Source organism: Cygnus atratus, chromosome 1 (assembly GCF_013377495.2).
Source record: "Cygnus atratus isolate AKBS03 ecotype Queensland, Australia chromosome 1, CAtr_DNAZoo_HiC_assembly, whole genome shotgun sequence".
In the NCBI taxonomy this organism is placed as follows: Eukaryota; Metazoa; Chordata; class Aves; order Anseriformes; family Anatidae; genus Cygnus; species Cygnus atratus.
This window is the reverse complement of record NC_066362.1, coordinates 23,018,242-23,032,381: the sequence shown is the minus strand read 5'-3', so window position 1 is coordinate 23,032,381 and position 14,140 is coordinate 23,018,242.

Sequence of the window (14,140 nt, the reverse complement as noted above, 5' to 3'; positions counted from 1 at the left end):
GGCACTGAACTATTTGCATATGTGGAATCAGTTCTGCAGCATTACTCTAATTCTCTCTCTCATTTTTTTTTTATTTAGTTTTGTTTTACTTACTTATTTGTTTGTTTTCTCTCACTAGACCAATATTTTACAGCCTCCTCTGCCTCTGCCTGATGTGTCAAAATGCAGACACTATGTACTAATTGCTCTTATTATGACATTAAAAATCAAACTGCTGACTCCACAGCTGCAGAGGGGTCAACTCAGCAATCTCTAGTGGGTGAAGGATACATAAAAGGGATGAATATGGTGTCACATTTATTCCATAAGTGTCACAGTCTTTCCTCATAATTAAATCCATTGGGCATTCCTTTGTAAAAAAAAATACTTACAGTTAATTTTTATTACACACTTTTGGAACAAAAAGCAACATTGGTTGATTTCCTTTGAGTGACAGAGGAGGAACTTTAAAAATAAAATGTGACATTAATGCTTCCCCTTCCCTTCCTTCCTGATCTTTTAAATATAATAGCTTGATCCTTGTTACAACACTGTCCCACTGAGATGTTGCTGTTTGCACATAATAACGAGTTGCATGTTATCTATTTACTGTAGATAAATGTCAGAATGGAAAGAAAATGGGACATAAATGTAAAAGAGCAAACACTACAAAAAATGCAAGATAACATAGCAGGCTGTTTTTGCTGCTGTTTTAAAACAATGCATTTAAACAGATAGTCTTAGGCTGAAGAAGCAAAAACTGTAGGAGAGAAAATATAGAGACAAAAGCATATGTATAGATACCCTATAAATGAGATTCATACTGAAGACAGAACTTTCAAATTTATTTGTTTCAAATGATAACAAAATGTATGTCTAGAGGAATGAACTTTAAGAGAAATCAGAGCTAAGAGCAGCATTGCTGGGACTGATTTGAACCCTGGCCTGTGGCTTTCTTCACCTGACCCACTTTCCCTTATTTGTAACATAACAACGAAGAGGAAGGGTCCAAGCTGGCTTCTAGTAGGACTGTTATCATGGACTTCAGTAGGCACAGGGGACAGTGTAATGGGATGGAAGATGAGAGTGTTTTCTCAAACATTTCCAGAGAAACATTAAGCCTGTATCTACCAAAGAGAGATCCTCTGCTCAGTGATTTCATTTTGTCCTGCAGTATGCTGGAATTTTGTGGCAGCGTCTTTACTTTTTGATGTCAAAGTCAGTGGAGTTATCATGAGGGTTCCTTTTGGGTAGCAGAGCAGCATTTGACTCCTTACTGTGATGCCTCTGGCTTATCAGCTCTGGAGTCTGGCTAATAACTGTCCTAGCAAACTAATCTGTGGATGGCAGCATGGAAATCCGTTTTCCTCTACCCTGCTTCATATTCCAGTGTGGGGTGGGAGAGTGGGGTGGAAGGCACGTACTCTTTGTATTACTTAAATGGCAGGCATGGAATGGAATTGTGTAAGTAGCCATGATGCAGCTGTTTTCTTCTAGTTATCTTACTATAATTGATATATATATATGTCTACATATATGCGTGTATTTTGTACTGAGGAGAGTCAGAAAGGACATAGATAAAGGACAGTATAATTCAACTCCAATAGGCTAATTTTAAGAAGAAAATAGAAGTGAGCAAATGTGCACATACACTGCTGAATTCCATCCTCTTCTGAATATGGCTATGTGGTTGCACGGTATAAGCTAACCTCTATATTCCTCCTCCCCACAGCAAATAAACCCTTGATAGGGCACCCACACGCAGAAATATACAGAAAGAAGATCATCTTAATCTTCTGTTCTATTTACACAAACCCACAATTTCTCTGTCAGCTGTGTTAACCCCTTATCAACTGGTTATACGAGGATAAGAAAAAAGGAAAGGTGGTGAGGAGGTGGGAAGGTTCTGGGAATGTGCCACTGGCACTATGTGGCTATATGGGCCTGTGTGCACTGCATCACTGCCTTAAGGCCCTGCACCTGACCACTTATCTAAAGCACTTTTGGAAAATAGCCCTTGGTAGCTAGTGAGCTAGATAGGTTTACTACGGAGATTTTGCCAATGAAAGAAATCCCCTGTCCTCAATCTCTTTATCTAATTGATTTATCTGATTTATCCGATAAAGTGAGTTCAGTAAATAAATTCTATCAATTGTAGAATAGCATACTGTATGATGTATAACAGGTCGATGAATATATAAATACTGTAGCATGGAGTAGATGATATATTTCTGTATCAGAGAAAGAAACCGAAGGATGTCTCAGGATTAGAAATGGGAATAGGATTATTAAAGCGAAAGGAATCTCACTTTGGTAAAATAAATGTGACTTAAATCATGATTGTGTTTGCAGCTAGCATCTATTGTGGTGCAAAAAGATAGCACAGTGTTTAGAATCATGCCCACTTCTTACTTAACTTTGTTATTAATTTTCCAGTGCTTGCTTGCTTCTTCATATGGATACTTCTTTTCTCAAATTAGTTTAGATTACTGTAGTGTACTGTAACTCTAACAACAATGAAGTCAGAAAGACCTAGCCAACTATAATTGTTAAGGGCTTATTTCATAATTACCTGACACTCCTTGCATCTTTTTTCTACTAGCTCACCATTTTTAAATGGAACAAATTATTTTTTCCAGTGAAGCTGTTTATCCATGGAAGGAGATAATTTGGTAAATGAGGAGCTTTTGAAAAATGTAAGTGATTTTTAAAAATTATATGATTTTTAAAAATTATATTAAAATATGATGCATTTTAATCTGATATTTCATTCCTGTTTGCAACATTCATGTTAACATTTTTGGAAATACTTCTTTTGCTTTGAAAGACTGGGGTTCCCAGATCAGTACAATTCAGTACTTTCTGACCCCACGGCAACTCCCTGCCTTGTTACCAGCAAAATTGAAAGATTATTTAAAAAATAACGCCAGCTGGGTAAGAAAGCCACTGAGACAATAAAGCTAATTACAAAATGACCTGACCATATCAATACAGTAAAAGTTGTATGAAATTCACTGTCAAAATTATAAACGAGTTAATTTTAGGGCAATAAAGTAAGAAGCACACAGCCTTCTGGGCCCAGACCCATCCCCAGAAGGTGGCCGATACTCAGGGCTGGGGCTGTCCCTCGCTGCCCCTCAGCTCCCCTGTTGCTGGCTGGGGGCACGCAGGGCAGGAGCCTACAGACAGACCCTGTTCCCTCTGTCCCACCGCCAAATGGGTTCTGGCTGACAGGTCCTGCTCTGGCGGACAGGTCCTGCCCTGCCTGCCCTGGGGACAGCAAGTGAGAATACAGTCTAAAATTAGTTAATTAAATGCTAATTCCAGGAGATGTCTTTTTTTTTTTTTTTTCAATAAAGAAAGAAGCTTATGCATCCTTGTGATGAAACAGAAGGACGTGAAGCAGCTGGATGTGTCATTGGGTGTGTTGCTTGACAAACTGCAGGCACCTCTGACAGAGAAGAATGGGAGGATGTGATGGGGGGGGGCGGGGGGCAGAAAATGCAATGAGATTCAGCAAGAGTAATCCAATCCAAGGATAAACATAAGGAAAATGATGACATTTTATAGTCTATGAAAGAGAAGGCTCTGAAGGAACACAATCTCAGTCTGTAAATACCATCAAGGTAACAATAAAAATGAATGAAGGGAATTATACTGTCTCAGAAGATGTCATGACAGTAAGTGATAGCCTGAAGCTAAGAAAGGAAAAGCTAAAGTTAGATGTTAAGAAAAAGTCCTTAAAAGCTGGAACAATTGGACAGCGTGAGAAAAAACTGAGGGTGGCAGTCAAGTAACCAACATCATGGGGTGTCTTTGAGAAAAAAAAAAAAAAAGGTTACTTAATGCTTCTGATAAAGAAATGCAGCAGAAAGTAGAGTGACAGACCAGTTAACCAATTCACTTTTTTGTAATTGAATTTGTGAGATTATGACTATATATATATGTCTCTGTATAGTTAGAAGAACTAGTTGTGGGCATTGATTTTGAAAAAGCAATATCCTCTTTTCAGCTGCCATTTATTGAAGTCAACTTTCATTTAGGACAAAGGATTTTTTTTTTTTTTGAATGTTTCAAGGGAAAATTTTTGGAGATAAGTAGCCAATTTCTTTAATAACTCATGGACTGTGATGTTAAATACAGGAACAAATGACAGATGTGTTAACAAATGTCTGCATTCTGTTTCTGCTGATGTGAGACATTAAACTACAGATCATAATTACCTAGAGTAAACCACAGTACTGCAAGTTATGGGAACAAACAGATTTTTTAATAAAGAAAAGTTGATGACCGTTCATGATTCTGGAGATACATAAAAGACATCTGCTGCTGCTGGAGCTGGAAAGGCAGAAAGTGAAATTGTGTATGCTATACAACTGTATAAGAAATAGCAGCTCAGGACTTGATGGATTCAGAAAAAAATATTGGAAAACCCTTTTACAGAACAGCTCAAGATTCCCCCAGTGTGAAGTTGTCTGTAGCTGTTACAATGACAATATTGACAAAATTACACCTCAGCGTATTAGCTTCTTCCCATGCAGGGTGTTCCAGGGATATGGAACATGATTATTATTATTAATAATTATTTGATTATAATGCAATCAACAGAAAGTGTAATTTTTCCTTCAGGAAGTGAAAAGGTAACTTTTTTATTTTCTTCCTTCCTTGTGTTTTTATTTGGCCTGATATATGTTGGTATGTTACTATGATAGTTGAATTGACTGATCTAGATGATAAAAAAAAGAAAAAAATCTTTTGCTTTTGCAGCTCTATTCAGAGAAAATGTACCACAGGACTTTTAAATTGACGATACTGCTTTATGATTCTTGGGATGGCTGAAGGGCTCTTTTTTCCTAAATCAATGATCTCAGAGAGCTTTTCAAGCAGTAATTAGGTGTCACAAATCCATGGAGATGTAGGTAAATAGGTTTTTTTCACCCTCCACAGGAATACAACCATATTCAGACTGGCATCGAGCAGCTAAGGACAGGCAGTAGAGTGACATACAATTTTGCTCTAAATTAATATCAAGTAGCAGTCACCAGGGGGACTAGACAGTACGAAAACTGAAATCAGACTACTATGAAATGAATAATGGCATCTATGTTTGAAACATTTAGGTAGACAGACTGTAAACAAGAGTAGATTACAGATAACTACAAATCACTAAAATCCCTTTCCTGTTCCAGTTCAAAACCACTGCCCTTTCCTCTACCAGTTCCCTTTTTATCTCAAGGGCTTGGTTATTACTTTCAGCAATAAATAACATTCACTGAATACAAGCAGTATTTCTCCAATGCTCAGCCTTTCTGGGGTTCTGTCATTTAATGGTGACCCTGTTTAACTTGTGACATTTTAAAGGATCACTGTACAATCTGGTAAGCATGCAGTACCAAACAATACAGTTAGCAGAAGAGTGTAGAACAGAGGCTGCTTAAAAACTACTCCTGAGACCAACAATCATGATTAGTGTCCTACAAGGGAACTTTAAATGGATGAAAGAAGATCAGTGCAAGATTCAGTGGGCCAATGAATGAAGACTAGAAGCATTTTATATGAAGAGAAATTTCACAATGACAGGATTAAAATGTTAAACACGAGTAGGCTGGAATATTGATGGATCATGTGGGAAGGACAAGGGACACCAGAGACACTTAGAAGGGAAGGCTGTATGCTATCTATTTGTCCACCTCGGATGAGAAGTCTGTGTAAAAAATATACTTTAGCGCCAGAACTTGGTTCTGTTACATTTTCATCTATTATTAACATAGAAAATTGAAAGCCAGATTCACACACTGGTGGGCTGGTGGCAGTAGAAGCCACCCTGTGGGTGCGAGAAGGGGAAGAGGTGATACAGAGAAGGGCATTGCACATACTGACAAGAAACAACTGGCCCAGAGGTCCTGAGGATATTTCACACTATTAGGGAGGCCAGTCTAGCAGAGGATCAAAGATACCCTTGCTTAAGACATCTCTTAAGCACCCATTTCTTCTCAGGGCTAGAACTGAAAGCTAGTATCTGGCCAGAAGGATGCTGGAGTTTGCGTCTTCCAAAGTATAAAACTTGCTTTCATAGTTTGTATAGTGGGTAGGCTGTTGTAATGTCTTTAGTGGGGCAGACTGCCACATCTTGTGTTTATTGATAGAGAGACCATGTTTTAGCCCATATTTTTATCCCTGTTTTTGACTATGTCTCAAAACTTGCCTGATACTTGCAGAGTTAAAGGGAGGCTCTGGTAATGCTGGAAGGTTCTGAAACAAATACAACAACACTTAATGCACAAACATCAGTGTAAATATATTTTGCATAATTATTTCCAAGAGTATCTTTATTCAAAATAAAAACCTGAAGCACTGTTACAGATAGCAAAGACTTAATAGTGGAGCGGGAGGTCATTAAAGTTGTTTGCTACTTCCAGACTAGTAAATGACAAATACTTTTATTATATTTACTGTATTTTTCTTTGTCATCCTTGTACTGAAAGGAGTTTATCTGAGAAACAGTTGGTCATCTTGGGTTGATTTATCAGGCAGATATTGTTGTAGCCTTCTTAATGGTACTGTAGTAATTTAAAGAGGAAAAAATAAAAGAACTGAACCAAAGTAACCACTATGAAGTCTGCAGATCAAAGCCTACTCCTAACTCACAAGCTAATGAGAACTTTAAATAAAGTTAGCATAGTCTAACATATAGAAGAGAATAGTGGTCCATTCTTTGACTTATAACAACCATGACATGTTTTTCTTATCAGGTACTACAGAAGGCCGTGTAACTTTAAATTGATTATTCTAGTTTAAAGCTTGGTGATGAGGATAAAATGAAATTGTGTATGACTCCCTAAATTTAAAGTTAGCACAACTTTAAATTTGCCTCAGTACTACAAAGAAATATGCAAGCTGCAGTAGTTTCACTGTGCAACTGACAACTTCTGTTATGGATATTTTTCTTTAATAAAACCTTTTTCTGACAAATTCAATCTCTAACCTGACTTAGCTTGAATATATGCCATGCACCATATTATACTTACCATAAATTTACTTTTTTTCTGTCTGAGGCAGCTGCGAAATGTGTGAGAAAATATATATGTTCAGTTTTGATTTAACCTGTAGACAAATCAACTAAGTGTTCTCTACTGGTACAGTGCTGATAATTGAGCTTCTGATTACTCTTTCTGGTAATTTGCAATGTCCTGCTCAGCTAACATAAAACAGTACCACGGGGATCAATGCTTCAGTTTGGCCTCCTTATCTGACTCAAATACTGTAGCTTCCTATTAATCAAAAATAAAGTAGTTTTGCATGGAGACAGAGCAAGCAGAAGAATTAAGCCCTTTTTTACTGTCTGCTGCAGTGCTTTGTTAATACAATGGTAACAAATGTAAACTCTTCATTGCTAGACAAAATTCCACAGTATCTTTACCTAAATTATCTCATATTCTAATATGGTACATTACTCATCACACTTAAAAAAAACACACTTTAATTTCTGGTCTTTCATTGGACTGATCTTTAGAAAAATCCAGAGGTTTCCTTTTGGCAGTTTTGACAAAGTCAATGCTAACTTCCTAGATCATTATTAGAGAAAGCAAAATTCCTCTAAGACATGTTCCATCTCTAATGTTACATGGCAGATTAGAGAGTAGTGTGGGGATCTAAATCACAGTTTATTCTCCCCAGAAACCCACATAAATTCTCCCATGTAACTGGGTCTTGGTTACTGATGCAGTAATTACTGCAGGTGGTTGTGATTATTACCATTTTTTTTTGGTTATTATTTTATTTTGTTAACCTTCTGCTGTTTGGAGTGATAAGTATAGATGTATATGGTGCAAAAAACAGCCCCATGCTGTTGGGATGAGTAACTCTCCATGAGTTAAGAGAGATCAGATTACCACAAGAAGAGCAGAAAGTACTTGCATGGTTTTAGGGGTAACCTTGTCAGCAGTAAAGAAAGAGTAAAGGAAAGACGTCCATACTTAAGAGATGATTGGGATGCCTGTAAGAATATTTTGCTTTTCCTGCAAAAGTCTGTTCTCAGCACCAAGAGCTGATTACCCACTTGCCTCTCAGGCCATGGTCTTTGAGGTTTTTGATGTGAGGGTAATAGCCACATTCCTACCAGGTGACATCCAGATTTTAAAAGCAGTTCTTTTTTGTCTCTAAGGGCTTGAAATCTTACACCACAGCAGAAGTCCACAGATGGACAGCAGCACCACCCTTTCTTATATCTCCTGTGTACAGACATCGGCAGGAGGTAATTTTGCTACCAATAATATCTTTTTTCCTTGAACTTCTTTGGTATTTTGGTATTTACCAAATACCATTTTAGGGATCTAGGTTAGAGTTATTCTTTTTAAGAAACCACCACCTGAGCTTTTATTTTTTTTTCCCTCTCTCTGTCTTTGCCTCTAATATGTATATTTCTTTAATTATCTATTTACTATAATCTAATTTATTTCAGGAATATGCCATTGTCAAAAATAGAACAAATCAGTAGGCTAGCCCTGAGTTCCTGCTAGCCAGAGAGCACAAGACGATGCTACAGCTGGCCAGCTGGTTGATGGGGTGTAATTTATCTTCTTTAGTTTAGTTTCCTTATTTTCTGGCATAGAATTCCTCTGTGTGAATATTTTTTGTCTCCTTGCCAGATCTGTGGCCAGTTACAATTACACATTTACTGACAAATTAATATTTTCTCTTGGTATCAGCTTTATGTTTATTTTGTTCAGATATGCAACATTTTATTTGCAGCATCTGTGTATTTTTAATCAGTTTATCTTCACTATATAGCTCCCTTTTTGGGGGGATAGGAAGAGAACAGAAAGCAAAAATGAATTAAATTATACATGTATATTGTAATAGGGATAATGAATAGTAGGGTTAATCCTTTATATGGCTTTCCTATTTAATAAAAACAATAAGCCTTTCCCCTCATTCCTCCTTTTATGATTGGTCTTTGTTAGTTTTTTTTTTTTCCCAAATAGGTTCAATCTTTTCAGAATGCAAAGGAAAGAACTTTAGAGCAATGTAGTTTTGGCTGTTCCTTTATAATTATTTTTCTCCTTAATTTTCTTCTCTTTTTTATTATCTAGGTTCTGGTGGTTTCTTTTGCATGTCCTATGTGGGAAGTTACATCAAAGATACTATTATTTCATCACCTTCAATATATAATTGCTTGATATACTGTGAAATAAGTCCCTGGAGCTTTTATGATTAATTTGCCCTTATTATGCTGCTTCAGTAATACAGATGAAATAAATATTATGGAAAAGAGATGCTGAATCTCAGTAGGTGGCCCTGTTATATTGTTTCTGAAGCATGCAGGAATGTGTGATGCTAGGCATGGTGTTGATCTTTAAGGCTATGCAGGGCAAAGGTTTATTCCTCTTTTTGGCTGGGATGATTTTCCTGGAGCAGGTGTTATACATTGTGTGGTTTCTCTGAGAGGATTCTATTTGTTTATTTGGTGCGAAGATTATTCCCTTTACAGTTTTTCCATTCTTTTTACTGTCTTTTTGTCACATTCCAGCATTGATCGCTAATGTCGAGATCTCTAAACATCTTCTTGGCAGCACCTTGGAAAAGAAGGTGGGGCATGACAATAAAAAGTAATGTAAAACACATCCAAATCAATCCCTTTCTAGGACTTCGTGCCCATTTAAACAAAGATATACAAATCAGAAGAAATCTATCACAGTCTCTAGTAGCAAGCAATAGTACTGCCGCTCAAAAAAATATAATGGTTTTCCAGTTTCTTAAACTCCCTGAATCATTCACACCACATCTGTCTGCAGAGAACAATCATATACTTGTTTTAAGCATGAGTTACACCTTAGTACCACTGAAGAGTCTGGGAAAGCCTGTTCTGTGTAAATATTAAAAGTGAAACTATTTTTTTGATTTCACCTATATTTTCTATAGGGAAATTCACTTTACCTGGGGTACAGCAGGCTTATGAAAGCACTTAGTGAAAAAATACTTAGTGTCACAGGAAGATTGCATGTCACTTCATGTGTATTACTTTCATTTACTATTCCTTGTTGATCATATCTGAAGAGTTCACAATATCTCAGTTGTTCAATACGTGTGTGTGATGTTCCTGTGGTTCGCAGGTTCTGGCTGGGGCACAGCAGTGTAGTAGAGCTTCACTTTCATGAGACTGCTACATCAGCTCTGCCCTGACACCTTAAGAGTTCAAAAAAAGGAATTAATAGGTAAACTATATTAAGCAAAATATGGGAAAATGAGGAAGGTAGACCTTCAGACAGTCATTTTGAAATTTAGAAGCAATGAAGATTAGAACCGATATGATGTATTAAGACACCACAAAATATTTCATGGAGACCATTTGTGTGAAAAAAAAAACAACACAATAATAATAAATTGAGAGCTTGCTGTCCCTTCTGCCTCAAATATTTGTATATATAGTTAAAAGCACAACCAATGAAATGTGATTTATGAAAAGCCTGTATATTTATCTCTTTCTTATTAATATTGTGGCAACACCATTTTCCATGAAATTTGGTTCCTAATGCATGTGGCTTTTTTATGTATGCTATAAGATGTCATGTTTCCTGATTTTTAGCCATGTCAATACTAAACTACCCACTCTTCTCGCTGCGTAAACAACCATATGATTGAATCTTCATGGTAGATGTATTTATTATGACACATTATTCTACAATTAATCTAGAGCTGCCCACTCTAGACCCAGGTGGCTCCACAGTAGTAGGCATGGTCAAACCAAATTGCAAGAGGGAATGCCTATTTCCAGGACAGTGTAAACAGGTTAGAATGCAGCAGATAGAAACCCTATTGCAGATTAACCTCACTTAAGGAATGATGATAGATTTCAGAGGACCTGACAAATATTGTAGTTATAGACTCAGATGGACCTCTGTGATGTGGTTCCTGCGGTCTTGGTTTTCCATTGAAGTACTGATATGTTCTGGCATGTTTTTTAAGCAGAACTTTCTCTAGACAGGGAAGTTACATTATCACCATTTATCAGGGGAGAAACTAAATTAGGGAAAATGAAATACAGGCATGTGATCACCCAACAGAGACAAGACTGGAATCTAAATTTCCTGAATGTGATCTTTCTTGAATGCTTTATATACTCTGGGATGAAGGTTTTATTAGAACAATATGTCTTTTCTTCATTACACCGATATTGTCCAGATGATTATGTATGTCACTGGTATTCAGTTTTCAGACCTTCATAACTTCATGAAACAAAAACAAATTTCTTTTGGAAATGAACATGGCCAATATGTAACAGAAATACCCCTACATGATATTCTTTTTCTTTTTTCTTTAAGCACACTTGTCTGAAAGACTGTAAATGCATAAAAGAATATGGATTTTTTTCTCCATCTTTGATGTAATCAGAAATAACTAAATCATTTTTCCACAAACTTTTAATGAAACTTATCATTGGGTGAAAAGAGAAGAAATTTTTCAGTACAACTTATAAAACGAACAAATAACTAGATACTAGAGAATGCTACAATGAATAATTTGCAGCTTTAATAGTGTTTTGTACTTTTTTCTACTATGCAGTATACACACAATTTCTGGAAATGGTCTTAAGCGAAGCCCCAAATGAAAATAACTGATCAGAATAAATGGGGACTTCTGAAGGCAGCTGCAATCCCAAAGCAAATTGAGGTCAGAATTTCATTACTCCTGATTTCTCAAGTTTTCTAAGTAAAACTCAGGATGGTGAGAGCTCCTTCAGTTTTCAGAGAGCTTTTTGTGAATATTATATATTTAGCCAGGAAAGCTCTGGCTTTAATAATAATAGTGACAAGGATGTATTCTGATTATCGATAATTCAAGAGACAATATTTTTAGGTGATCTTCCATGATTGTTCCCTTCAGGCTTGAGTAAAAACATACCATATTTTGCATGGGTGTTTCGGGTCAAGCCATGAGCAGACAACATCTGCAGAAGGTACATGGGGTTTCAGATGTTGCTATTCTTTGGATGGACTCTTTACAATCAGTGTAAATTAGACTATTTCTCAGCATTAGCAATGAGTGCACTTTTTACCAAATCTAATGCAGTTTTCACAAGACTACGTTAATAACCCTTATTACCAGCATGTGGGTCTACAAGTGTAATCATGCTGAAGTTAGAAACAGTGAGATACTTTAATCACAGCACTGACTGAAAGACTTTACTGCTTTGATTTTAAAAACTTTCCTCTGAATTCCAGACTAGTTTTGTTTATGACTAGTTTGTCTTTGATAAAGTAATATCAAAGATATTACTTTAATATCTTTGTATAGTAATAAAGTAATACATCTAAATATGATATTAGAGGTGTCACTGAGAAGTGGCTGATTTTTTTTGTTTTATTTTTTTAACGAATCTACCAATTATAGCTTCAGAGAAAAGTTAATATAAAGTTAAGAAAAACAGAATCAAGAAAATATGATGGATTACATAAGCTACCTTTTGTCCCTTCATGATTTCATTTTTCATACTATTGCAGTGTAAATAGTCAATAAATATTTAACTGAAACAGACTTTTTATACTGTTTTTCAGAATGTGCAATCAATTACTAATGATGAAATGGCTATAAAACAAAGGCACATTCCTATTTCATTGCTTGTTTTTGCATTTTCCTGCAAAAAGAAATATCCCAGATATTCCATTTCAAACTTCAACATATTTAACCTTCCTTTTACAAGTTATTGAATAGTTTCAAAGTGTTTCAAAGGTCTCTGAAGAACTGATTCCACAGTCAGACCTCTCTCCATTTTCAGGTGATCTGTTCTCACATGGGGCTGATTACAAAAATGGAAATTTGGAAATTGGTATTTTAGTGACTGTTTTGGTTATTCATGTGAAGACATTTCAGTGTACCAAACCTTACCTTGTTAATGCAATGAAGTCTTCAATATTCTGTTTATAAACGTGCTGAAGAGGAGTGAAGAATCCCCGAAGTTGCTTTCTCCTCAGATCTTTTATGCTGTAACATCAAGTAGATATTCCATCATTCGCAGAACACAGGAGAAAAGCCTGGCATTCAACTTACTTTTTCTCCAACATACCCCCTTAAAAAAATGCAAAACAAGTGAGGCTAAGCCTCTTAGTAATAACATCAAGGGTGAGAAGCGTGCTAAAAAATGATATGCAAGATGCCAGAAGATGGCTTCTTTGACACTGACATCTTCTTTAAATACAGAGTTGGGAAGGCAGGCAGACAACATATGAATGAATGGATTTCTTATGTTTCTCTCTGTTTTGTTGTTGTTTGTTTTCTTGCTTGCTTGTTTTGGGGGTGTGTGTCTGTTCACTCTGAAAACCCAAACTAAATTTTCAGTGTGGTTTCTTTTTTTTTTTTTTTTAATTCTTCTTGTTGTTTTTTAATGAGGACCAAAACTAGGAGCCTGACCCAACACAAAAGGAGATAGCAAGTTGTCTTTCTTTCTGTGATTTTGTTACTGTCAGCTTATGCATTTAGCTCCTTTCTTCAGAATTGTTCTAATATGTTGCCCTTTTATTTTAATTCAATAACCACTAAGATTCCTGACAGAAGGTTAGAAATCAAAGTTAACAAGTAACAAATTACTCTAAAATAAAAATGTCACAAAGTCTCTGTGGAGTGTAACTCCAGACATCAGTTTCTCAGGATCAATTTTTCATTAAATTCTGCAAATGATTTTAAGCTTTTCTTCTGCACCTATGAAGGATCCTATGAAGGATCAGTTGCCAGAAGATGGAGCTCTTTTAATAAACCATGATGCTGTCATTTGAAAACAAAAAGCATAAGAGATTACATAGAAAAAAAAATTAGGAATTATTTCTCCTTCCCTTCCCTTCCCTTCCCTTCCCTTCCCTTCCCTTCCCTTCCCTTCCCTTCCCTTCCCTTCCCTTCCCTTCCCTTCCCTTCCCTTCCCTTCCCTTCCCTTCCCTTCCCTTCCCTTCCCTTCCCTTCCCTTCCCTTCCCTTCCCTTTTTCCTTTTTTCTTTTCTTTTCTTTTCTTTTCTTTTCTTTTCTTTTCTTTTCCTTTCCTTTCCTTTCCTTTCCTTTCCTTTCCTTTCCTTTCCTTTCCTTTCCTTTCCTTTCCTTTCCTTTCCTTTCCTTTCCTTTCCTTTCCTTTCCTTTCCTTTCCTTTCCTTTCCTTTCCTTTCCTTTCCTTTCCTTTC